Source organism: Chiloscyllium plagiosum, unplaced genomic scaffold (genome assembly GCF_037043375.1).
Source record: "Chiloscyllium plagiosum isolate Xiang-an unplaced genomic scaffold, Cpla_swu_hap1 HiC_scaffold_9, whole genome shotgun sequence".
In the NCBI taxonomy this organism is placed as follows: Eukaryota; Metazoa; Chordata; class Chondrichthyes; order Orectolobiformes; family Hemiscylliidae; genus Chiloscyllium; species Chiloscyllium plagiosum.
Genome location: NW_028270147.1, coordinates 126,940,627 through 126,966,722, shown reverse-complemented (window position 1 = coordinate 126,966,722; position 26,096 = coordinate 126,940,627). Strand labels below are relative to the sequence as shown.

The following is a 26,096-nucleotide window of genomic DNA, read 5'->3' as shown; positions in this document are numbered from 1 at the left end:
GGGCAAACTTTGACTGTAAAAAATGGCTTCCTCATAGATTGTATCAGAATCTCTTCAATGTTAGGGTGAGAATAATTTTTAAGCTAGGAGCAGCCTCTTGCTTTTTATCTTAAGAAAAGAATTATTCTGAACCTGAGGCTGAATTGTTACTGTAAGGTTGTATTTTAAATGATTAATTTGTTTCGAATTAGACATTTTTTCTTTTCAGAGTTGTGATTCAAATTCAAATAGGACATAAGATCCGACTCGTTAGAATTGACAGTGGGGCAACTTACTTGAGAACAGCAAGTAAGTTTAAAGCTTCATCAATATTACCTTTTACAGAGTTTGCATTTCATAATCAGCGATGGTTACTCAAAATAATCATAAAGTCCCAAAATGCAATTAAATTTAAAATAAGGGTTATGGGGATAAGACCGGAACAGGTTACTGATTGTGAATAATCAGCCATGGCCGTAATAAATCGTGGTGCTAGCTCGAAGGGCCGAATAGCGTATTCCTGCACCTATTTTCTGTGTTGAATCCACAGCAAGTAAGCGTGCATTTGAACCAAACCACAAAGAGTTAATTTTTATTGGCTTTGGCAATCTCAGCATTAAAATGTTCTTCACTCATTCTCTCTCTAGTGTCTTTTTGAACGCCCAGGTTAGGGACTATAACAGAATAATGTTTTTCCCTTTCTATCTGCTGAGCCTGCAAGGATAATAAGAATCCAGTAATTGCCTTGGAGCATCCTGTTACCACTTGGTGAGAGCAGATGTTTTTGTCTTCTGCACATCCTGGGTTCCCCCTTTTGTGGCCTGGCGCCTCCCTGGCTGTCCTGTTTATTTTCTACTGTGCAACAAATGTGTTCTATAATTCAACATTACATTTAGTCAAAATGTTTAAGGACAAGTTTTAAGGCTATAAACTTTCTCATTCCCTCTTTTTGTCATTTCCTGGCAACTACACAGCTTATACAAGTATAATTACTCCATTCAGTCTATTTGTATTCTCAATAATTTGAGTGACTTGCAAGAGAAAGCATTGTCCAGAGGATCAGAGTCGGAAAGATACTGGATTTCAGCAGAGACATTCGGACGTGGAGCTACAGGGATAGACAAGGGTCGATTAACAAGATTCCTCTTTGGCTTAGGCGAAAAGCAATGTACGGTCCATTCCATGCATAAGTGGACGACACTGTATATTCCTAGGATGAGACTGGGGACTATCAGTACATTCCACACAGCGACCAAAGCCAGCAAGTAATACTCCATCCATATGGATCGGACGATGGTGCAGCAGGTGTCTTCCCTGCATCTTGACCCGTTTTGTTGATAACATCTAAGTTGTCCAAAAGGTCTTCAGAGCAATCATTGATGTAGGTGCAACATTGCGGGCCAATAACAGAACAAGCGCCTCCTTTAGCAAGGAGGAAATCTAGCACGTGCCAATTCTGAAGTGTTACCATCCGGGTCTCCTGTAACTCTTTGTTCACCAGCTTCAAAGCGTGGGCAGTTGAGATGGCAAGTTTTTCGATGTCGTATGCAAGGTCACTTATCTAATCTCGGGCCATCTCAACATCACAGCCAGAAATAAGTCCTCCCAGCAACTTGGATCACCAGGTTTGTTGATGGAAGAAGTTGTCTAAGTCCCATTTGTTTTTCCTCTCCTTTTTGTTCCATACTGCTTCACATGTTGGGAGGCATTCTATTCATCATCTACCTCAAGTACTTCATGGTGGAGGGTAAAAAGTGGTAAATTTTGTACGGGGGCACAACATTCGTACCAGTCATTGGGTAATTTTGGGTAGCCTTTGTTTTCACATCGCTAACGAAGGCTAAAAGGAGTTCCAAAGGCTCACTTCTGTGAGTGAATGATGAGTCCACTCAGGGCTCGAGCTGAATCTTGTAAACAGCGGGTGCTATCAAACGTTTCATTGTCCAAGTGTATTAGTGGATGAAGAGCAGGAGTATGACCAGTGTCTTTGATAACCTTTTTACACAGTGCTGGCTTCACTTTCCCCATGTCGTGGGGACCGGAAGTTCTTTCAACGCACCATTCTGACAGCGGAACAACGTTAACGTTGAATCCTTGACATTTGTCAGTGCACTTCACCCAGCTACGTGCTTCTTCTACCGAATGGGTTTTGCCATCATAAGTGAGGGGTTGCATAAGTGTGTGAGTCCCATTTATACACTGGACATCAGAATGATGGAAGAGTGAGCAAATAACACTCGAGGGTTTAGCTTGAATAAAGAAACTATTGGTAACAGATGGGAGATTGGGAGTACATAGTATTTTTGGTCTTTGTTCATCTTTCCAGCTTGTCGTCTTAATTACAGTAGCTACTGAATACAGGAACTGTATACAGAGGAACCTCAGTTATCCGAACAAGATGGGCAGGCGCTATTTCATTCGGATAATTGATTATTCGGTTAAATGATTTCCTCTGGGGCACTGAGTTTTCTGTGAAGTCTGTTCCCCATTCAGGAGACTCAGCAAAAGCTTGGTGAGTCTTGGGTTGGTGATGTCATTTCTTGTTCTTTTCTCAGGGGGTGGTAAATGGGATCCAAGTAAATGTCTTTGTTGATAGAGGTCCAGTTGGAATGCCATGCTTCTAAGTATTCCAACTGGACCTCTATCAACAAAGACATTGACTTGGATCCCACTTACCAACCTCTGAGAAAAAAGGACAGGAAATTATGTCACCAACCCAAGGAAACCTAAACACATAAATAGAAAGCAGGCTATGCCACTTGTGTTTCATCCGGAGGCTCACTGATGACGTTACCTAGTATGGCAAAAAACGAATCTTCCAGCTCAGTGAGCAAACCTACATCCAGGACCTCAACCTGAGCTACAAATCTTCTCAAAACTCGCTGAGTTCCTTTCTCCCAACTTTTCCTGACCTATATCTTACTTGTAGATGCTACGGCAGGCTTCACTTGTACAAGATACAGGCAAATGTGACTGTAAGGTTTAGGTTTTATACGATTTTCCAATTTACAATTTTCTCCCATGATTGCTGCTAATGGATTCCTCTCCGGTTTATTGCCCTTCACCTTAGCTAGCCTAACTCTCTTACCCTCATCACTGTCTTAACTAAGTTGCAGACACTAGTCACTTTTCACTCCTCAAACTGAAAGTAGAATTTAATCATATTATGGTCACTACTTCCCAGGGAAGAGTTCATTGATTCATCAGCGCTGCTGGAGGCGGGACCACTGACGTCATGCCATCCATCACGTGTCTTTACTCACGTGATCAGAGCCCCGCCCCTCCTGGTCTTGCCCCTCAACATGGCGGCAATGAGGCCGTGTCTTGGTACTTTAGGTTAGATTCCCTACAGAGTGAAAACAGGCCCTTCGGCCCAATAAATCCATACCGACCCCCTGAGGAGTAACCCACCACCCTCTGACTTACTACTGCACCGCTTATTCGGTAAAAAAAAGTTCAACAGACTGAAGTGAAACCGCGTCTTCAAGTTGTACTTATATTTAAAATTTATAATAATTGGAGTGCGACCAATTCCGTTGCCTTGCACGAATTCCCCCTTTTACCTCAGTAGGGGAGGGTTTTCCACACGCTCGCGTTTTTTTCGAGCGGGTGTCGGATATACCGGTTGGGGGGTTTGGGTGGGGATCCCGCCGATGCCGGCTCCGGTGTTGACCGCGACAGCGGGGATGACGTTTGAGAGAAAACTGTGGGTTTGCCGCTCGGTGCAACCGGCGGCGGTGTTATTGCGCAGGCGTGGGATTACCGGCGTGTTGTCGATGCGCAGGCGCGGTACGGCCGGACGCGGTGTCATCGCGCAGACGTGGGATTACCGGCCTGGTGTCGTGCGCAGGCGCGCCTCTACCGGCCAATGTGTCGTTGCGCAGGCGCGGAATGACCGGCAACGGTGCACGAGTCTTTGGATCGCGGGCAATTCAAAATGGAACGGCTCAGTCTCAGAGAGAACAGCACTGTGAGGCTCGGAGCTCCTCTCAGAGTCAAATCTGACACCAAGATTGTCCAGACTGGCTTCACCTGCTATTGCAATGGAGACTGGATTCAAAGCAATTACTTTAATCTACAGTTGCAGGAAATCCCTGCTCATCTGTGATTACGGAAAACAAAACTGTAGGGAATGTGGGTGTCGCTGCTGGGCCAGCATTATTGTTCATACCTAGTTACCTTTGAATAGGTGGTAGTGGGCTGCCTTCTTGAACCACTGCAGTGTGTGTGCTGTAGGTTGACCCTCAGTGCCCTTGGGTGGAGTTCCTGGATTTTGAACCAGTGAATGTTAAGGAGTGTCAGTATATTTCTAAGTCAGGATGATGAGTGGCTTGAAGGGTGTGGGATATAGGTAAAGCAGTGTTACTTCGGCAATCATAATTGCTTATGTAAGGTAAATGAACTCACACTAGTGTATAATTTTCGAGGAGAAAGTGAGGTCTGCAGATGCTGGAGATCAAAGTTGAAACTTTATTGCTGGAACAGCACAGCAGGTCAGGCAGCATCCAGGGAACAGGAGATTCGACGTTTCGGGCACAGGCCTTCCTGAAGAAGGGCCTGTACCCGAAACGTCGAATCTCCTGTTCCCTGGATGCTGCCTGACCTGCTGTGCTGTTCCAGCAATAAAGTTTCAACTAGTGTATAATTGTTCAGCCAAGAGCTGAGTTAACAAGAATGAAAACTATGTAAAGGAAATATATAATTGCTTTTGCATTAGCTAAAATGTGCATACAAGAATGAAATGTGCCTGCAAACAATGGTAGATGTTACAGACAAATAGATAAGGTGCTGTGAGGGGAGGGGGTGTAGGTGAAGCTGGATATGCTTGTACACACAGTTACAAACATCTGTTTCTATTTAAAAAAAAAACACAATCAAGAGGTAAACAGGCTCAGTATGGAAGGAAATGTTGTTTTAGCAAGCAAAGAAGCAGATGGCAGTGGAGGAGGATATATAACAGTGGACCACAGCAGGATGTGATGAAATGGCCAAGCAAAACTTGTACTTTGTTATGCCCAAGGCCAGATGAAGCCAGAGGTAAACAGCTGGGTTTAGAGTAGTGGGAAATGTAAACATGGGAGGAACAATGGGAGGAGGGAAAGAGAAATGAATTGTATATAAGTTGTGTACTCGTTAAACTCGATGTGCCTAACTTATAGGCACCACTCTTGCAAGAGTATAATAAACGATACTGCTGCTTTAGATCTTGTCTCGGACTGAAATGATTGAAGTGAGTGGGTTCTATTTCCCACAAGGGGAATTTGGAGGTAGTAGTGTTCCCATATATCTGCCTTTGTTCTTTTAAATGGAAGGTTTTTTTTGAAGGAGCTGTTCAATAACTGTCATAATTGAGGAGGAGGAGGGAATAAATTCATTGGCTTCTTTGGTCTACAAACACATCCGTAGAATTAGGACTAAATGAGAACAGCCCCTGAGCTGCGAACTGGATACCAGTGGAGAGGTATTTTAGGAGAATTGTGTGGTAGACGGAGAGGTGTGTAGATGGAAATGGAGAAAAAAAAACAATTTACTTCTGTCATCATGTTTGATGTGACTTGGATAAGAGTCATTTCAAAAATGTGGCAAATCGCAAACTTGATTGGAAGGATTCATGTAGAATTTGGGAAAGATGAGCACAGATTTGAGGCAACAACATATGTTACATGAAAATTAGCAGGCACTGATGTTAAAGTACAGATTTGAGATGGTCCAGGGAATCCCTTGTGGGCTCAGACCTGTAAGCCTCTCTTGGTTTGTCCCGGCAATCGTACTCTTTTGAGTCTGGAATAAAATCCTCTTACAGACAGTTTAGTTTAATTTTAGTCTTTCCCTTTATTTACCAATAGCATCACTGTTACAACATAACACTGATACCTATTAACCAGGCTAGCTAAGGTTCTAAAACCTTAGGAGAGGAGCGACCAGCTCTGCCTTGAAGAGCTCTTGCAGGTTACTTTCTCCTTCTGTCACCAACAGGGTTCCTTTATACAAACATTTACAAAACACTGCATTTAATTAGATTTAAACACTTAATTAGACAGACAACATTGGAAAGGCAATAATTCATAAGGAAGAGAAGTTAATTGACAGGTCTGTGTGTGCCTAATTGATCACTCCTACAGGCCTGTAGCCATTCATCAGGTGGGAAAACAGGTTCAGCCGAGTCAGCTGCCTGTTGGTGAGACAAGTCCCTACTTTTAGGAGGAACCAGTCTAAGTGGGAGAAGTTGTAAACTAACCTTGCATTGCTCGCATGTCAGGTATCATGTTTTACAAAATGGCTTCTTAGCGAGGAGGGCAAACTTTGACTGTAAAAAATGGCTTCCTCATAGATTGTATCAGAATCTCTTCAATGTTAGGGTGAGAATAATTTTTAAGCTAGGAGCAGCCTCTTGCTTTTTATCTTAAGAAAAGAATTATTCTGAACCTGAGGCTGAATTGTTACTGTAAGGTTGTATTTTAAATGATTAATTTGTTTCGAATTAGACATTTTTTCTTTTCAGAGTTGTGATTCAAATTCAAATAGGACATAAGATCCGACTCGTTAGAATTGACAGTGGGGCAACTTACTTGAGAACAGCAAGTAAGTTTAAAGCTTCATCAATATTACCTTTTACAGAGTTTGCATTTCATAATCAGCGATGGTTACTCAAAATAATCATAAAGTCCCAAAATGCAATTAAATTTAAAATAAGGGTTATGGGGATAAGACCGGAACAGGTTACTGATTGTGAATAATCAGCCATGGCCGTAATAAATCGTGGTGCTAGCTCGAAGGGCCGAATAGCGTATTCCTGCACCTATTTTCTGTGTTGAATCCACAGCAAGTAAGCGTGCATTTGAACCAAACCACAAAGAGTTAATTTTTATTGGCTTTGGCAATCTCAGCATTAAAATGTTCTTCACTCATTCTCTCTCTAGTGTCTTTTTGAACGCCCAGGTTAGGGACTATAACAGAATAATGTTTTTCCCTTTCTATCTGCTGAGCCTGCAAGGATAATAAGAATCCAGTAATTGCCTTGGAGCATCCTGTTACCACTTGGTGAGAGCAGATGTTTTTGTCTTCTGCACATCCTGGGTTCCCCCTTTTGTGGCCTGGCGCCTCCCTGGCTGTCCTGTTTATTTTCTACTGTGCAACAAATGTGTTCTATAATTCAACATTACATTTAGTCAAAATGTTTAAGGACAAGTTTTAAGGCTATAAACTTTCTCATTCCCTCTTTTTGTCATTTCCTGGCAACTACACAGCTTATACAAGTATAATTACTCCATTCAGTCTATTTGTATTCTCAATAATTTGAGTGACTTGCAAGAGAAAGCATTGTCCAGAGGATCAGAGTCGGAAAGATACTGGATTTCAGCAGAGACATTCGGACGTGGAGCTACAGGGATAGACAAGGGTCGATTAACAAGATTCCTCTTTGGCTTAGGCGAAAAGCAATGTACGGTCCATTCCATGCATAAGTGGACGACACTGTATATTCCTAGGATGAGACTGGGGACTATCAGTACATTCCACACAGCGACCAAAGCCAGCAAGTAATACTCCATCCATATGGATCGGACGATGGTGCAGCAGGTGTCTTCCCTGCATCTTGACCCGTTTTGTTGATAACATCTAAGTTGTCCAAAAGGTCTTCAGAGCAATCATTGATGTAGGTGCAACATTGCGGGCCAATAACAGAACAAGCGCCTCCTTTAGCAAGGAGGAAATCTAGCACGTGCCAATTCTGAAGTGTTACCATCCGGGTCTCCTGTAACTCTTTGTTCACCAGCTTCAAAGCGTGGGCAGTTGAGATGGCAAGTTTTTCGATGTCGTATGCAAGGTCACTTATCTAATCTCGGGCCATCTCAACATCCCAGCCAGGAATAAGTCCTCCCAGCAACTTGGATCACCAGGTTTGTTGATGGAAGAAGTTGTCTAAGTCCCATTTGTTTTTCCTCTCCTTTTTGTTCCATACTGCTTCACATGTTGGGAGGCATTCTATTCATCATCTACCTCAAGTACTTCATGGTGGAGGGTAAAAAGTGGTAAATTTTGTACGGGGGCACAACATTCGTACCAGTCATTGGGTAATTTTGGGTAGCCTTTGTTTTCACATCGCTAACGAAGGCTAAAAGGAGTTCCAAAGGCTCACTTCTGTGAGTGAATGATGAGTCCACTCAGGGCTCGAGCTGAATCTTGTAAACAGCGGGTGCTATCAAACGTTTCATTGTCCAAGTGTATTAGTGGATGAAGAGCAGGAGTATGACCAGTGTCTTTGATAACCTTTTTACACAGTGCTGGCTTCACTTTCCCCATGTCGTGGGGACCGGAAGTTCTTTCAACGCACCATTCTGACAGCGGAACAACGTTAACGTTGAATCCTTGACATTTGTCAGTGCACTTCACCCAGCTACGTGCTTCTTCTACCGAATGGGTTTTGCCATCATAAGTGAGGGGTTGCATAAGTGTGTGAGTCCCATTTATACACTGGACATCAGAATGATGGAAGAGTGAGCAAATAACACTCGAGGGTTTAGCTTGAATAAAGAAACTATTGGTAACAGATGGGAGATTGGGAGTACATAGTATTTTTGGTCTTTGTTCATCTTTCCAGCTTGTCGTCTTAATTACAGTAGCTACTGAATACAGGAACTGTATACAGAGGAACCTCAGTTATCCGAACAAGATGGGCAGGCGCTATTTCATTCGGATAATTGATTATTCGGTTAAATGATTTCCTCTGGGGCACTGAGTTTTCTGTGAAGTCTGTTCCCCATTCAGGAGACTCAGCAAAAGCACATTGCATGTGGGAACCTGCCTGCCCAACCTCAACCACATCTTCCACCCAACTCCAACCCCGTCCGATCCCACCCAGCAGCCCCATTGCCACCCCCAACCTTGTCCGCGCCCCACTGCCCGGCCCCAATCCCACTCCCCGAACCCTGCACTCCCGTCAATCCCTACCTACTGTCCGAACCCCTGAGCACGCCCCCCCCCCCCCCCCCCCCCCCCCCGAGGGGCAGCTGCACTGTGCACCAACAGGAAGACTGCTGCTGCCTTTGTGGGATAAGTCTCCAAATAGCGCACAACTTTTTGACAGGTTCCGCCTCTGCCCTGTACAGGGCAATGTTGGAGCGATAATCTGGGGATGGAGGGTTTGGGGTTCACCCCTGTGTAGACCTCCAGGGAGAGTGTTGGGGGGGAGAGAGAGAGGGCAGGAGGTCAGTCATTTGAAGATGGTGCCTGGACTGTTCAGGACTGTCCTCGGCAGCATTTCAGTGAGCTATGTTTGCTTTTAATCATTGTACCTGTAAACAGAAGACGTGATCAGGGTTGAAACCGCTCTTTGACGTAATGTTTCTATCGGGACCTTAAGATCACCTTCAGAAAATCTTCAGATTATCGGATAATTGAGGAACCTATGTAAAGGTATTTCTGTCAGTGGTGTAGGTCGGATAGGAGAAGATGCCATCGAGAAGGCATAAGTTGTCTGTCTCATGGGAATAGGTGGCTGAGGGTTTGGTGATTTCGGTACTATGTGCTCAATACTGCAATCTGTACGGTTCATTTTGAGAGGAGAACAGACAAACATTTCAAAGTAACAGTTTTCGGTTGATGGAGTGGCTGAGGTTATGGAATTGTGCTATCTCATGATGGCTGGCATGGAAGTGTTACGAGGATGACAATAAGGTCGAGAATGATATTTGGATACAAAATGTGAGCAGTTTAACTGAGCTTCAGCTGGGCAGCTGCATTCATAACTTCCAATGGTATTAGTACAGGTTTCATTTATACAGTTACATTGGGGTTTAGCCAGTCTGAGATATCACAGATGGGTCGGTTACATCTGGACGAATGTACTTGGGTTCGGTTTTCGTCGGATACCTGTATCAGTACTAACACAGGATTGTGAGGGGGATACACGCTTGCAATGTCCTTTGTCGACCCATGTTGAACATCCTTCTACTTTTACTGCAGTTTCAGTTGTCAGAAGAGCTTGATAAGGACCTTTCCAGCAAGGGCCCAATTTTTGATGATTAAAGTCTCTCAATCATACGTAGTCACCAGGGTTGACGTTTTTAAATGTTGGAACTCTTTCTTCTTCCTTCCCTGGTACTCGATAGGTTGCTTTGACCTGTTGATATACGACTACAATGCTTTGGTCAGCTTAATCAGGTACATGTGCATTTGTTCTGCCATGACATGCCCATCAACAGGGTGTTGGGGAGTTAATGGTGCAGACCAGGGAGTCCTCAGGGGCTTTCCATATATCAGTTCAGCCGCTGAGAATCCTGTCTTTTTCTATGTCATGGTTTTCTCATATTAAAAAGAGCATTTTGGAGTACTTGCAGCCAATGAAGGCCAATTTCTTCTACCAACTTGCTTAGCTGACCTTTTAAATTACATTTGGCTCTTTCTACAATTCTCGCTGCTTTGGGATGTTTGGCACAATGGAATTTCTGACTTGTATTCAAACTCTTACATAGTGGCTTGGTTAGCTCCGCACAGAAGTGGGAGCCGTTATCGGAAAAGACCGTTAATGGTATTCCAAATCTGGGTATGATTTCCCTTAACAGAATTTTACAAGTAGTTGTTGCTGTCAGTCAGTACAGGGATAAACTCCAACCCTTTATTAAATACATTAATTACCACTCAGCAATACTTATAACAATGGCATCTAGGGGACTGTCTAAAATCTCACTGGATAGTGTCAGAAGGTGCACTTGGCAAGGGCATTTCACCTGGGGACACTTCACTCCTTTCCTGAGATTAATGTTTTGACAAATTTGGCAATTTGAAGCTGCTTGTTTTGCTTTTTCTTGCAGGTGGGGATTCCACCAAGTTTGGAGAATTCTGTCCACCATTCCCTCCTTCTCCACATGTGTATGTGTATGAACACAATCAACTAGAATAGGCAGAAGTGAATCGGGCAGACATGTCTATTCTATCAGCGCAACCCAAAGCTTATTGTAGCTATTTACATAACAACTGTGGTTCATTCATTTTTGTTTTCCCTAATCAGAGGCGTCCCCCGGTGGATCCGAATTCTTTCTTGGTCAGGCATTTTTCTTGTTGTCAGAAGAGGAAGTAGGAGAGTCTCCCTTTGGTTTCCGATTCGTCAGTTGAGTAACCATGTCTTTGCTCAAAAACTGGTTTCTCAGCAGCTGTGTCAGCGGCATTGTTGCTTTTAGTGACATTGGCAGCATCAGAGGAGTGAGCCGAACGTTTGATAACTGCCAATTGAAAGGGAAGTTGACTAGTACTGAGGAGATTAGCAACATAGGCAGCATTGAGGATTGGGGTTCCTGATGAGGTAAGGAAGCTGTGCTGCTGCCAGAGTTCATCATGGGCACATCCAAAGGGAATCAGTATAGATATGAGCTGACTTTCCTTCAGCAAGTATGCAGGCACAAGTGAGAACAAGGAGTTTAGCTTGCTGGGCGGAGCAGGGTGGATCGATGGAATAAGCTTCTGTTGTATGGGACAAAGTGACAATCGCATATCCTGACGTGTTTGCCCTCTGGAGATATAGAAGAACCATCGAATGTAGTGTGGTTAATGTTACAGCAGTATTTAAAGGGGAGAAGTGGATTCTGAAGTAATGAAATCTCATAGCAACTTAGATGAGCCGCAGTTAGGTGTTGAGTATGTTTAGAAGTAAGCAAGGATACCACGGAAGTGAGGTACAGACTTCTACATTTTGATGTAAAGTTATATTAGAGGCAGCCAATACCATAGGATGGATAGTGGGGAGAATCTGGGTGCAGGAAGGCATACCCTGAGCAAACAGGGTCAATCTTAGTGGAGTAATAGGCAACAGGGCACCAAGAGGAGTCATGTTGCTGGGTAAAAACCGCTGTAGCACAGGTGTCAAGGATAGAAAAGGGTTTTGTGCAATAAAAGAGCAAACCTGCTGAGGTCCCTGGGGAGGGTGACCAAGAGGTTGCCAGCTGCTTCCACTCCAGCGATCAACCGGAGACTGCTTTGGGAAAGGGCAGTTCTTGGACCAATGAAACAAATGTGTGATTGTTGGGGAACTCGAGGGGCTGGGGGAGGCAGTGAAGACTAGTGAGAGGATGTCTAGGGAGTAAAGGACATTGTGGACTGTTGGGGAGGATACAGAGGAGGACCCCAAGATCCATTGGGATGTTGTGAATCCACGGTACCAGTAGAATGCCACAGACTGTCTGTAATTACTAATTAGGAGGCAGGGTTGGAATTGCCAGCCTGTACGTTGGCCTTATCCTTCTCATCGGAATTTTAAATTGTATTAGTTTGAATTCACTTGCACTTCTGGTTGTTTTAAAGTTGAACTGAAATACTTTTTTTGAAAAACTAGCAAGGTTTCGGTTCTTTCAGCAGGGCATCAATTCCTTTCACCATCTGGTTAAAGAGTACGAGCTGCTTTTAAAAGCAGCAGTTAGATTTGATCAAAATCAGTGGCCTTAAGTTCACTTATCAGTGCAATTATAGCACTCCTAACACACAGGGACAAATGATTCATTGGGGGACGTGTATGGCCCTTGGCACGTTGATCCTCAGAGTGGGGAGGGGAGTTCAGGCGATGTTTTGTTTTATGCAGTGTGTTCGCCTTGGCCGTACTGTGGGTGAGTTTTGAAGGGGGACCCGGAGGAAGTCGGCTGACAGGACGGGAGGCGTAAAATATTTCCTCCTCAGAATCAGTGTCCCATTCCTCATCCACAGATGGATCAGGATTCTTTAGTAAAGGGTCTTTGGGAGAGGTGGGGTATAAGGAACTGTCTTTGTCGTCAATCTGGTCCTGCGCGGCTACAGCTGCAGTCTGTTGTTTATTCACCGGTTTCCCTTTTCTTTGGGGCCCCTGACATTTCAGCAAGGGTTCTGAATCGTTACTTTGTTTTATTTTCTCCCGAGCCAATTCCAGTTCTGCTTCTAAATCATGTGCTTCACATTTGCATTTTAGTTCTGTCCAATCTAGTTCAGATCCTTCCTCAGTTAATGGACTAATTCCCCTTTTAATACAGTTTTGTCTCCATGATGATTGTATGGCTTTTTCCCATTTTCCCCTATCTACCTTTTTCCGTGCTGATATGGCTTCTTTCTGTTTATTTCCCTTTTTTCCCCAAACCCATTGTTCACTTTTAACGTGCACCCATATTTATCCTATTTATTTTAAATTTTCACAGAATTACTGATCTACAGGGGCTCCAATCTCACAAAACACAGGGGCCTCTAACCCCACAAGATTCTGTTTTTAGTACCTATTTAAACGATCTCATTTAGGGTTCCGTCCGGGTCCCGTGAGAATGAAATGGGGGAAGCAGCACACAAAGGTGCAGACCGAGAGCAATCGAGGTATAATCTTACCTTGTGGACCCATTGGTCTCGAGTCCGACCCTTAGGTGAAGCTCCTCTTTTCCAGTTTCATTCAAACGTATCCCTTGTTGGAAACCCTGCCTGCAGCGCCAAATTGGTAAAGTACAGATTTGAGATTGCCCAGGGAATCCCTTGTGAACTCAACCTGTAACCCTCTCGGTTCATCCTGGAGATCATACTTATGGAAGTCTGGAATAAAACAAAAACCTCTTCCAGACAGTTTAGTTTAATTTTAGTCATCCCCTTAATTTACTAATCGCATCACTGTTACAACATAACACTGACACCTATAAGCCAGGCTGACTGGATTCTAAAAACCGAGGAGAGTAGGATATCGCTCTTCCTTCAAGAGCCCTGGCTGGTTACTCTGTTGTACTATCACAAACAGGCTACCGTTATACGAACGTTTACATAAGCTGTACTGTCAAGAATATGCTTTCTTTCGACAAAAAGTTAACAAAAGCACTGCTTGTTCTGAATGAGACAGATAACAGTGAAGGACAATAATTCAGGAGAGAAGTTAATTGACACCAAGTTATTAATTTCATAAAGGGACAGCTGTGAATGTTATCACTTGGTGTCCTCTTCATGCAGATTCACTGATGCTCAGGAAAATGTTCTTAATTGCCTTACCCTCCTGCCTCTCTATTTTCTGGTGGACAGCAAATGTGTTCTATAATTCAACATTACATTTTAGTCTAAAAGTTTCAGGACAAGTTTTAAGGCTATAGACTTTCTCAAACAAAACTTAAGAGAGCTTGCCCAAGTCTGGTAAGGAGGACGGATTGGCAAACTTGAATAAAGACAAGAATGAAGAAAGCATTAACGGGCTGATGTGTTCAGAGAGAAGGCATCCAAGGCAACACTGGAGACAGACACCAATATTAACACTGATGTGTCTGTGTGTTCTTCCAGTACACAAAGGGAGGACTTTTCACTAAATATCCACAAGAACTCTTCAACTCCTCTGTTGGATTTACTGAAGAGGGAAAAGGACCAACTCGAGGCTCAATTTAAAGTACCATTCCTTGAGCCTCAATCTGAGGAAATTCATGAGGAGCACATGGACATAAAGTAGAGGAACCCAAGGACAATCGTGAGGATAGTGAAGACTTTAAAGGAGATGATCTGAAGAGCAGTGATTCAAAGGCCAATTCTTTGGTTGATATAATACTATCTTCTTTTGTCAAGGCCGCTATTGAACAATTGCAAGAAATCACAAAGTCTGTAGCTGAGAAGGTTTGGCTTACTAATCAATGATTACAGTTCAAATTGGATGTTGAATCCTGGCCCAGGTCACCTTCCAAGGATCTAGAGGAGGAACACAAGACTGATATCCCATTGGACACATTTGAAAGAGATGATAGTGATGATGATAAGGAGGAAGTATTATCTTCAGATCTTTGTCCTCGATCTGTAAGTACCATGTTTTAACATACTTAGAGGATTATCATTATTTCCCAGACAATATTTCAAAATACAACTCCACTTTTTTCAGGTTGCACATGTTGCAGGTCATCATTTTTAGAAATTATCCTGAGTGTTCCCCTTTACCGAGGACCCTTTACCAAAAGACTGTTGTATGGAATATCTTGATAAATTGTTAAATATTCTGATGACTGCATTGAATTCTGTTTATCATTTTGCCCCTTCCCTAAAAGTCCAAACCACTTTATCCTCCACTGTTTGTACTCTTCCATAATTAATTTTTTTTTATCGTCATCTTCGTCATCATCGTCATCTTCGTCATCATCTCCCATAACTTTGCCCACTCTGGGACTCTATATGTTCTGTTTCTATTTACATAATATATGGTGTCTCTTCCAGTCACAAATTTTTTTGAATTCTTGTGTATCATTTCTGTCTTTCCATTGGTTGATAATACACTACATGATTATTAATCATCTTCTTAAAACTCTCCAGAATCTTATCTTCCACAGGTCACTCCATAATTTTCAGATGAAGAAAGCCTTAAAGGTTGCACTTTTCAGTCTGAATTTGTAATGTGTTGAGGTTCTCAAAATTGACCAAAATATTCTCAGATCTTATGCAACTTAATGTGGCTTAAATTGTTTGTGTGCAGTTGGAAGAGCCAGGTTTCTTTTAATGGCCATATCTATCACTTTAAATGGCCTGTATGTTTGAATACTTTGTAGCATTTTTTTCTGACCTGATTATGAACTTAGAATTTCAGGTGTAATTCCTTTTCTTATCCACTCAATGTGTTATTTCATCTCACTCAACTTCAGTTCCTGAAGTTAAGATGAACTCATCTGTTAAACTGAGAATGATTTGACCTTCCTGAAATGCTGGTCCGCTGTATGAATCCACGTCAGCCACAATGTTTATGGTGAGACTTCCCACAGCGCTGATCTTGAGTTATCTACCTGCAGTCTATTATAAAGGCGGAACATTTTTGGAATTTGCCTGAGCAGAGACCTCTTAGAAGATGCTGTTGGCAAAGTGCTGAACCATGTAATGTAGTGAATCATTAAGTGAATAATTAATCATTTCTCAGTCTAGGTCTGAGGCAAAGTAAAATGTCAAACCTTCTCACAGTCTGGGAGTATTGCATATTCCCTTAGAGTTGTTTTGAATATGCTTTTGGATCTCACTGATATTGTTCGCTTCAATTATAATTACATTTTCAAGCATTCCGTAGTTTTTTGTTTAATAGAACATGCTTTGAGTTTCATCCAATTTTACATCATTCAGAATGGGGGAAAGAGTCCAAAGGCCCAAGAGTCAAAGGCTTCACTGAGCAGTTTTGGGCAAGGATAATGGATTGTGGGTTGTTTTGCCTGTGTATTTAGGGTGTGTGCAACAACTGCCATTTCTCCTGTGCTTTTATCCACAGATCTTCATTTCTAATGAGGTTATGAAGTTGTTTAGATTCTACCAAGAGCAATATCAGAAAACAGACTGGCAGAAGATGAAGACATTTGACAGGAGAAAACGTGATTGGATGGACCATATTTTGGTAAGTGCTTCAGTTTAGCAACTGTTCAGTTTTATATTGTACCACTGCATCACGATTATGAGCACTGCGTCCGACATCTGAATTTTCTATTATTTCAAATGACAAAGGCTTTATTTTCAACTTTCTGGTTGAATTGAAAACTTGTCCTCACTGCAGTAATTTGCTGAAAATCAAGGCCTACTATTCCTTAGTTGCCACAAAAGTTTAAAAAAATTCAGAAGTACATTGATTTCAGTGCAGTTGTCAAAATAGTGTCATGTGTACTTCTTTAAATCCCAATGTTTGATTTCACTTTCTCTCCATGTTTCTTTCAGTCGTATGGTGAATTTGTGAAGAAGACCGAAGCTGAACTCAGTAAAGATCTTGGTGTTGCCAGCTCAACATCCACCAAACCGCCGATTAAAACTCTGTACTCCACTGCTACTGAGAAGCTGAAGATTAAACCGCTGTCTCAGCAGAAGTAATTTCAGTAATGGATGTTAATTGTGTGACCTTACGAAGGGATGTCGCTTTTATACCCGAGTGGGACCCCTTTTGTCCAAATTATTTGTTGATTAAATGGTTCTTTAGTGAAGGAGAGCAGTACATTTGCAGAGAGTTTACAGCAGGGAAAAGTGCCTTTTGGCCCAACAGACTCATGCAGTTATTTAGTCTCCGTGCGAGTCTACTCCCACTTTGTCTCATCCCATCAGTGCATCCTTCTGTATGTTTCTCCGCGAGGTACTTATCCAATTTCCCCTTAAACACATTCATGCTATTCAACTAAAGCATACCTGGTACTAGCAAGTTCCATGTTGTCACCTTTCTCAGGGAAGAATGGTTTGTTTTGAATGTCTGATTTGATTAATTAATGTTAACTTCCTATTCAGGTCAGCTACGCAAGTGAAAACCTTCCTCCCTCCATGTAGTTCAAGCACCTTCATTTTTAAAGTTGTCTATCAAATCTAATTTTTAAAATTCTCTATCCAATCGCTAACTTATACAGTTAACGGTCGGGCCCTGGGTGTGTTGCTGCACAAAGAGACCTCTGGATGCAGGTGCATAGTTCCTTGAAAGTGGAGTTGCATGTAGAGAGGGTGGTGAAGAAGGCATTTGGCGTGCTTGCCTTCATCGGTCAGAACATTGACTGTAGTGGTTGAAGTGTTACGTTGCAGCTGTACAGGACATTGGTGAGGCCTCGTCTAGAATACTGCATACAGTTCTGATCGCCTTTCTGTAGGAAGGATGTTAAACTTGGGAGGTTGCAGAAAAGATTTACAAGGATGTTGCTGGGACTGAGTTACAGGGAGAGGCTGAATAGGTTGAAGCATTTTTCCCATGGAGCATTGGAGACTGAAGCGTTTTTGTCGAGGTTTATACAATCAAGAAGGGGCATGGATAGTGTAAATAGTCAAGGTCTTTTTCTCTCTCATCGTCTGCATAGAGATTGATTTTTGATCCCCAAATCCCACCGTCAGTGCTATTGTTTCAGGGTCTTTTCGGACAGCCTCCGCCAGTGCTTCAAGTACAAAGGTAAACAGTAGCAATAACAGCGGAATATCCCTGTCAGCTGCTCTTCCCCACATGAAAATTGCTCGATTTAACCCCATTCGTGATAACTGCCACCTTGGGGTCTTTATATAACACTGCCACCCACCTGGCGAAGGCCCTTCCCAGACTAAAACGATCGAGAACAGCAAAGAGATACAACCATTCCACCCGATCAAAAGCCTTTTCAGCCTCCAGGGAGACCACCAAACTCGGAATCATTCTCTGCTGACATAGTTGCACAATGTTCAATACTCGTCTGATGTTGTTGGAGGAGCTGCGCTCCTTGATAAAACCCGTCTGCTCCTCTTTTATAATAACAGGCAGCACCTTCTCCAGGCTCAGAGCTAACACCTTTGATAGAATTTTAAAATCCACGTTCAACCACGAGATGGGTCTATACAATGCACAATCCTCAGGGTCTTTCCCTTTCTTTAAAATAAGAGCAATATTAGCCTCTGTAAGAGAGGGCAGAAGACAGTCCTGGCCATAGGAGTGACTAAACAGCTCCAGCAGTGGTTCAGCTGGCATGTGTATGAACTCCTTATAAAGTCCACATGGGAATCAGTCTGGACCAGGTGCCTTACCACCTTGGAGCTGCCTTACCACCTCTTGTACTGTCAGAGGTACATTTAAAAGGGAGGTCTGATCTGCGTTTATACGGGGAGGTCCAAGTTTTCAAAAAAGGATTCCATTCTCACTTCTCCATTCCCCTACCCTCTGACCGTTATAACTCTGCATTGAACTCCTGGAATCTGGCATCGATCTTCCTCAGTTCACGAGTGATATTGCCAGTTCTCTCCCTGGTAAACACAATGGACTGTGGAGCACTTTGATTCCGAGCCAGGTAAGCCAGGGATCTACCTGGCTTATCCCCACATTCAAACAGCCTTTGCTTTGCAAAGGAGACCCTTCTCTTTGCCACTTGTGTGAGCACTGAGTCCAGAGCAGCCTGGAGAGCCATGACCCGTTGCAATTTGACCCCAGATGGTCTGGGATAATGTGCCGATTTGGCTGCCTTCAGCCGGGCCTCAAGTATCAGCTGCTGCTCTCCTCTCTGCCTCCTTCTCATTGTCAAGTGTGAAATTGGTGGTCTCTCAGAGCACTGATGGGTTACCGGCTGTAGCCTGATTGAAGACCCAAAAAACCCTGAACTCCCTTGTGATATACTGTACAAAGTTGTCATCCTTCAACAGAAATGGATTCGTGCACCATTGTCATGTGTCTCCTGCACTACTTTTGATCTTAACATCTAAATATACTGCCAGATGGTCCGAAATAGTTATGTTCCCAATCCTGCAGGCTAACACCAAGTCCAAACAAACCAACAGAACAAAGAACATTTCAATTCTTGTGTGGCACTTGTGCGGGTTGGAGTAAAAGGTAAAGTCCCTCCCATTTGGGTGGGGGCACCTCCACACATCCACTCGCCCCAACTCCTCTCACAAGTCCACTAACTGTCTAGTCTGCAGAGGTGTATCCAACAGCCCCCTTGGCATCCTGTCCATCCCAGGGTCCATGAGACAATTATAGTCTCCTTCTATAAATATATGGCGTACCCCAGGAGCCATTAATTTAAAGACTGCATCAACTAAAAATTTGAGAGGATGCACCGGGGGACAGTAAATCGCCAGCCATGACCGCACACTACAACCCGCAGTCCCGTGAGAGGAAGAAGCCCATTCAATGTGCGACAAGTGGGGAAAAAAACAGACTTCATCAAATCTAAATGATGTTTTGTCCCTCAACTGATCTCATGACTTAAATGGGGAATGGTGTCTCTTCAGTTAGGTGATTCAAATCAACCAAATCAATTGTCACATAAGCACTCCTTCCATACCCAAAGGATATGTGGGTCAAATAGTAACATGTCTTGCACTGATTTATTTCAAGATTCCTTTATTCAGTCATATGCTTAAGCTATTCAATCCAGTTTTATTGTATTTCCCTTGGATCTGTGGTTATGCATAAGGAAACTTCCTCATGTCCCCTTAAACAATGTGTGATTCAACATAACAGTTGTGTTGAATCAATAATTGTAACCCAACTCTGCTCCTTGAGCAGATAACTAATCCAAGGATTCTAGCTTAGCCTTTAACTTCATGTTCAAGTTCTAAATCTTTCAGTGAGCAATGGAAAATAACAAAGAACAATGTCAATCATTTATTGTCTCTCCAGGCTCTGCTTCTCTTGCCACTGAGTACTCCCTTAAGTTTGATGAGTCAGTGACTGAAGATGAGATTGAAGAGAAATCCTTCCATTCCCTTCTGCCATCAGAGAGCCATCGCTGCTTTAATATGGGGAAGAAAAGCAGCCAGCAGGATGATTCTGATGAGGACATACTGCAGGATCAATTGGCTTCAATAGCTGCAAAAGTGAGTTCTCCCATGGGTTAGCCAAGGGCGAGTGGTGCCGCCAGTTAGTGGGATCTCAGTGCTTGGAATAGTTGCTCCTCTCCATGTTCTAGGTATCTTGCCATGAGATTCAGATGTAGAGGATGAGGAGCAGATGGGGCAATGAGTGTAAGGCAAGTGCTGGGCAGGGGCTGTTTTTTTTTAAAAGATAAGTACCACTCACTAACAATGTTACCAGAGTTTATAAATCTTGAAGAGGAATACATCTTTTGCATTGTTATTCTTTGTGATCAAGTTACCATGTAGTGAAGACAGAGATTAATGTTTACGGGGATTCCTTGCTCACCTAGTCAGGTAAACACAAGCTAAATTTGACTGCTAAGAATGTCCCTGAATTTACAACTTTCTACTGTCCATTAAAGGTGGGGGTAATAAGATGCAAAAGACATGTGGAGCTTGCAAAGGAATTTGATTTGAACAAAAGACATTTGTGCAGATAATAAGAGATATTCTAATTGGAAGGATATGGTTGGTGATATTCTGCATGGATCTATGTTGGTGCCCTATCTATTCACTATTCATAATGAAAGGAAAGCCACATTCAAAATTTGGGGCCTCTCTACAGATTAGCAGCGATCTCGGGTGTCGGTAGATGGAAGCATAAAATCAGAAAGCAAACTTGATAGATTAAGTAAATGAAAAATCTACAGATGAGTTTGTGTCGGCAAGTGAGAGGTTGTATCAAAATAGGATATTTCTTGATTGTGAAAATCGAGAGACAGTGGAGTTCAAGGAAACTTGATGGGGGTGATCCAGCTGCATACAGTTCATGAAAATGTCACAAACAGGCTCAGAAAAGTGATCAAGGGGCCAGTGGAATGTTGATATTTATGTCCAAAGAAGACTCGAAAACAAAGAATTAGAAGTCATGCTTCAGCAGTTCAAAACCTAGTCAGTCCAAGCCGTCAGCGCTGGGCACCATGGCTTAAGAAGAGTATCACTCTTGGTGGAAGTGCAATGTAGACTTACTGAAGTGATATTTGGGCTCCGAGGCTTAATTTAAGAAGAGAGATTGAATAGATAAAATGTGAGAGTCAGAACATTGATATTGTGGAACACTTTTGCACATGGAAATGGATGAAGTTTGAAACTCCCTTCCACAAACAGTGGTTGATGTGAAATCAGTTACAAATTTTAAATCTGAGATTGGTAGATTTTTAACCAAAATGCTGAAGGATTATGGGACAAAGGCAGGGATTTGTCATGATGTTGAAGATTACCATGATTTGGGTGAATGGTGGAATAGGCTCAAGAAGCTAAATAGCCTCCTTCTGGTTAATGTTGATGTAACCATGACACCCTTATTCTCTGTATGTGCAACTCCTATTCTGTTTTTGGTTTTTTTTATCGGCAGCAATTTGGTAACTGGAGTCCTGACCAGAAAATTATCAGTATGAGGGACTTTGCCAGTCTTAATGTGTTTTACAGATGATGAAATAAGACAGTCAGCATTTACTTATCCTGATAAATATTGGGATAGTTTGTTGGGATCACTTGTGATGCAGCATGATTGGCATGTCTGATGATACTCCAGCTACTTTTAATTGTTGTTGTCTGCAGTCAGTCCTGAGTTTTTGTGGATTATGGGGCAAGTTTTGCTTGGGTCTGGGGAAGCAGATCACCTCACTCTGTACTGTTTGTCTTCCTGTCTTTCACTGTTCAGCATGATTTGAGCATGCCCTTTTCAGGAGGTCAAGACAGTTTCTCTCAATTCATCATGGTGCGACAATACATGGAGGAGGAGGAGATGCGTGCACAGCACCAGGTGTCACTCCTCAAGCTGAGAGAACAAGCCTTGAAGGAAAAGACCAAAGCACAGCTGGCCTGGTTGGAGCACCAGAAAAAGTGAGTAGCTGACCTATGCAGTGATGTTAGGCTGAATAGCCTTTCAAAAATGCAATGTAAGAATGTGCAGATACTTCCAGTAATCCTTTCCGGAGAAGGGAGAAAGCTGGTGTCTTTTCTCATTGCAGTGAGGCTGTTGTGCAGAAGCTAGGTATTCACATCATCTTTCCCCTTATCACTGTTCGGAATGAGTAGAATGAATGTAATTTTGACTTTTTTTTCGAATTTTTAAGTTTGTTCTTTGAATTTGGGATATTTCTGGTAATGCTGTATTTATTTACTATCCCTCATTCTCGAAATGGTCATGGTGGTGAGCTGCCTTGAGCTACTGCAGTCTGCTTGGTCAATATAAACATATCAACTCGCAAGTGCTGTTAGGTTTGGAGTTCAGGGCTCTGGAACAGATTGATGCAAGACTGTTGTCCTAACCCACGGGTCAGGATTTTAAACAAATTACTTCAATGGATTTCTTCGCTGCTGTTAAGGCCAGTTAAGTCCATCCTTCATTGCACTTGGGAAGGTGATAGTGAGCCATTTCCTCAAACATCTGCAGTTCACCTGCTACAGGTACAACCACAATGCTGACAGGAAAGGAGTACCTGGAATTTTGATCCTATAGCAGTGAAGGAATGGTATATTGCTAAGTCAGGATGTTGTATGGCTTGGAGAGGAATTTACAAGTAATGGTGTTACCATGCTATCTACTGTCTGTGTCCTTTTAGGTGGTAGAGGTCTGAGGCTTTGAAGATGCTGTTGAAGGAATTGAGTGAGTTCCTGCAGTGCATCATATAGTGCACATAGCTCTCACTGTTTATTGGTGAAGGACGTGAATGTATAGATTGGTGAATGTGATGCTGATCAAGCAGGTTGCTACATCCTATTTGATGTTATGTTTCTAGGGCATGTATTGGGGAAGTGAGTTACTTAGTGAAGAATTTTCAGCTTCTGACCTGGTTTTGTTGACACAGTATTGTTTAGCTGATCCAGTTCAGTTTCAGGTCGAGGGTAACTCTAATGTGTTAATTGTGAGGGAAGCAGTGATGATAATACCACTTCATATCAAAAGGATTGCAAGAGATGGTCAATGTTTGGTAGGTATGGTGTGCATGCCATCCATGCTGCCGTAACACTGTAGTCACATATGTCATACTAGCTGTGGGCAGAAGATTTCCTTCTTCAAAGTCCCTCCATGAATTAGTTGGGTTTTTATGGCTGCTCAACATCTTTGTGGACACTTTTACTGACACCAACCTTTTATTTCCAGAGTAACTTTTAAAATACCCTTTTTAATTTTGTGAGCATAAACAATATCTTGTGGAGATAAATTTTCTCCAAATCGAGTATGACGAGCATGGAGGGCATTAAAGTTATAAAATATTAAGAAGAATTTGCTGTTTAACAAAATCTTAAACCCTGATCAGTCTCTTTCTGGTTCAGTTGCTAATTCCGCAGTGGTGAAACTGTGTGATCTACTTGGGCAGATTTATCCAAGTTGTCAGTATAATGATGCTGGAATTTACAATGTGTCAGAAGCTGTGGTTTACTAAAGAAGTTGAATCTCTTGTCAAGAGGAAGAAAAGGCTCATGTTGAGACGTGAAGCTCAGTTAGGGAGCTTGAGAGATACAAGTTAGTGAGGAAAGACCTAAAGAGAGAGCTACAAGAGCCAGGAGGAAACATGAAAAATCACTGGCAGATAGGATCAAGGAAAACCATACAGCTTTCCATAAGTATATCAGGAAGAAAAGAATGACGAGAAAGATCAGGGCCAATCAAGGATAGTTGTGGGATGTTGTGCATGGAGTCCGAGGAGATGGGGAAGCACTAAATGAATATTGTTAGTATTCACACCGGAAAAAGATAGTGTTGTCGAGGAGAATACTGCGATGCAGGCTATTAGACTAGACGGGATTGAGGTTCATAAGGAGGTGTTAGCAATTCGGAAAAGTGTGAAAATAGATAAGGCCTCTAGGCTGGATGGGATTAATCTGAGGATTCTCTGGGAAGCCATGGAGGAGATTGCAGAACCTTGAGATTTGATCTTTATGTTGTCATTGTCTACAGGAATAGTGCCAGAAGACTGGAGGATAACAAATGTCATCCCCTTGTTCAAGAAGAGGAGTAAAATCAACTCTGGTATTATAAACGACTGAGCCTTATTCAGTTGTTTTAAAACAAGTTGCTTTTCAAAGTTCAATTCTTAACTTCAGCTCACAGTTCCAAACCAAAACTGAGAAAAATATAGTGATGGTCTCAACAAGTTGCTGATTTTTGTTGGCAGAGGTTTTACCAATCACGCAGTGTCAGGCAGTGTCACGCAGACTTTGAATGTTACGTTATTTGCTGTTGGACCCACTACAGATTTGCCAGATTCTGTATTCACTCAACCCAGGCAGACTTTCCAACTTTATTCCTGATGAAGGGCTTTTGCCCGAAACGTCGATTTCGAAGCTCCTTGGATGCTGCCTGAACTGCTGTGCTGTTCCAGCACCACTAATCCAGAAACACTTTCCAACTTGCCCAGCAGCAAGAGCTAATGTGCAATTCTCGAAAGCGGAAATCTGCCTATTCATCATCTTTCTCTTCTGCAAAGTACTTGGCTGCTGAGGACAGTTTTTCAGGTTTGAGAACTCAGGTTAACTCACCACAGACCAGGAAGCAACCTCCTGAAATAAAATCAGAAATGCTCACTCAAAGTTAGGCATCAGTTGTCGAAAAAGAAGGTGAGTAACTCTTTCATGATGATTTTCCACCTGGAGTACTTGACTGTTTGAGTTTGCGTTGACAATACATTTTGTCGAAGAAAAACACCAAGTTTTCATCAAGAACAAGCATTATAAGTTGTAAACGTTGCACAGTGCCACCTGGAAACTGTGGAACTTAGAACTTAATGGGTTATGGAGTTGTGTGCCCTGACTTCATTTTTGTCTGTACTCTGTCGTCAAAATAAATTTATTGACGATGTAAAGACGGGTTTGGTTGGTCTCTAACATGGTAATACATTGCATCCAATTTCATCACAGGCTGAAATCAAGAGGCCAACAAGGCTGCTCACAGGGAGAGGCAGCTGATTCTGAAACAGCAGGAGGAGATTCAACATATGCTCCAGACCACCATCAAAATTCAGGAGAAACTCAAATCCGCTGGGGCGGGGGGGAGCAAGTTGGTTAGTATCCCACCATTTGCAAACTCCTGAACTGTTCAATGCAAGGTTACTATTAAAGTAAGGAATTACTTACTCAGCAGCATAAATGATGGGTGATCACTTTCAATCCAAGCTTGCTATCAGCCAGGTTTCTGGTCTATATTATCATTACAATATAAATAAAACTTTTAACATTTTACAGAAAAGATGTAAGAATGGTTTGTCTGCCACTGAGAAACATCAACTTAAGCCTCGGTACTTTTATTAAGTTGATAATATGTTCCCATGTTCACTTATGTAGAGTCCGAATCTCTGCAACCTAAAGCTGTATATGCAGGAATACCTGCTGCTGCCGAGAATACCATCCTTTGCATTCATCGATATCAAGTTTTGTTCTGCATTCGGTAGAAGTGACAACACAAGAAATGGAGCTTTCAGCCCAATGTATCTGTGCTTCTGTTCTTTCGCTCCCTGCAATCTGGCTCCTACCTGTTATCCGCATATCCTACAAAGGTGTCAAAACATTTTTGCACTTGATCATGTGCATAGGAATGGGACTAGGTTGTTGAGCCACTCATCTGTTTGCACTTACTTCTATTATAATTGATCTACATCTCCCTCCCTTAATCGGTTTCTCTGAATAAACGTTCCCAAGAAACAAAAAAAATCAGTCTCACTTTTGAAATTTTCAATTAATTAAAGCTCAATTAATTCAAAACTAATGAAACGCTCTGCCTGCCTGAAAGGAAATGGTGTTGCTTAGTTGCAGAAACCAGTCTTTGAATCTCATCTGTGTTTCACTGCAACTAATTCTGGAGCTGTTTCCTTTTTAGGAACAAACTTAACTTTCCATGCGTCCATCTTGGT

General features: G+C 42.4%; 1 pseudogene; it reads left to right on the top strand.

Moving 5' to 3' along the window:
- Window positions 1–26,096, top strand: part of LOC122552870 (uncharacterized) — a 1,138,103-nt pseudogene that overhangs the window by 241,380 nt on the left and 870,627 nt on the right.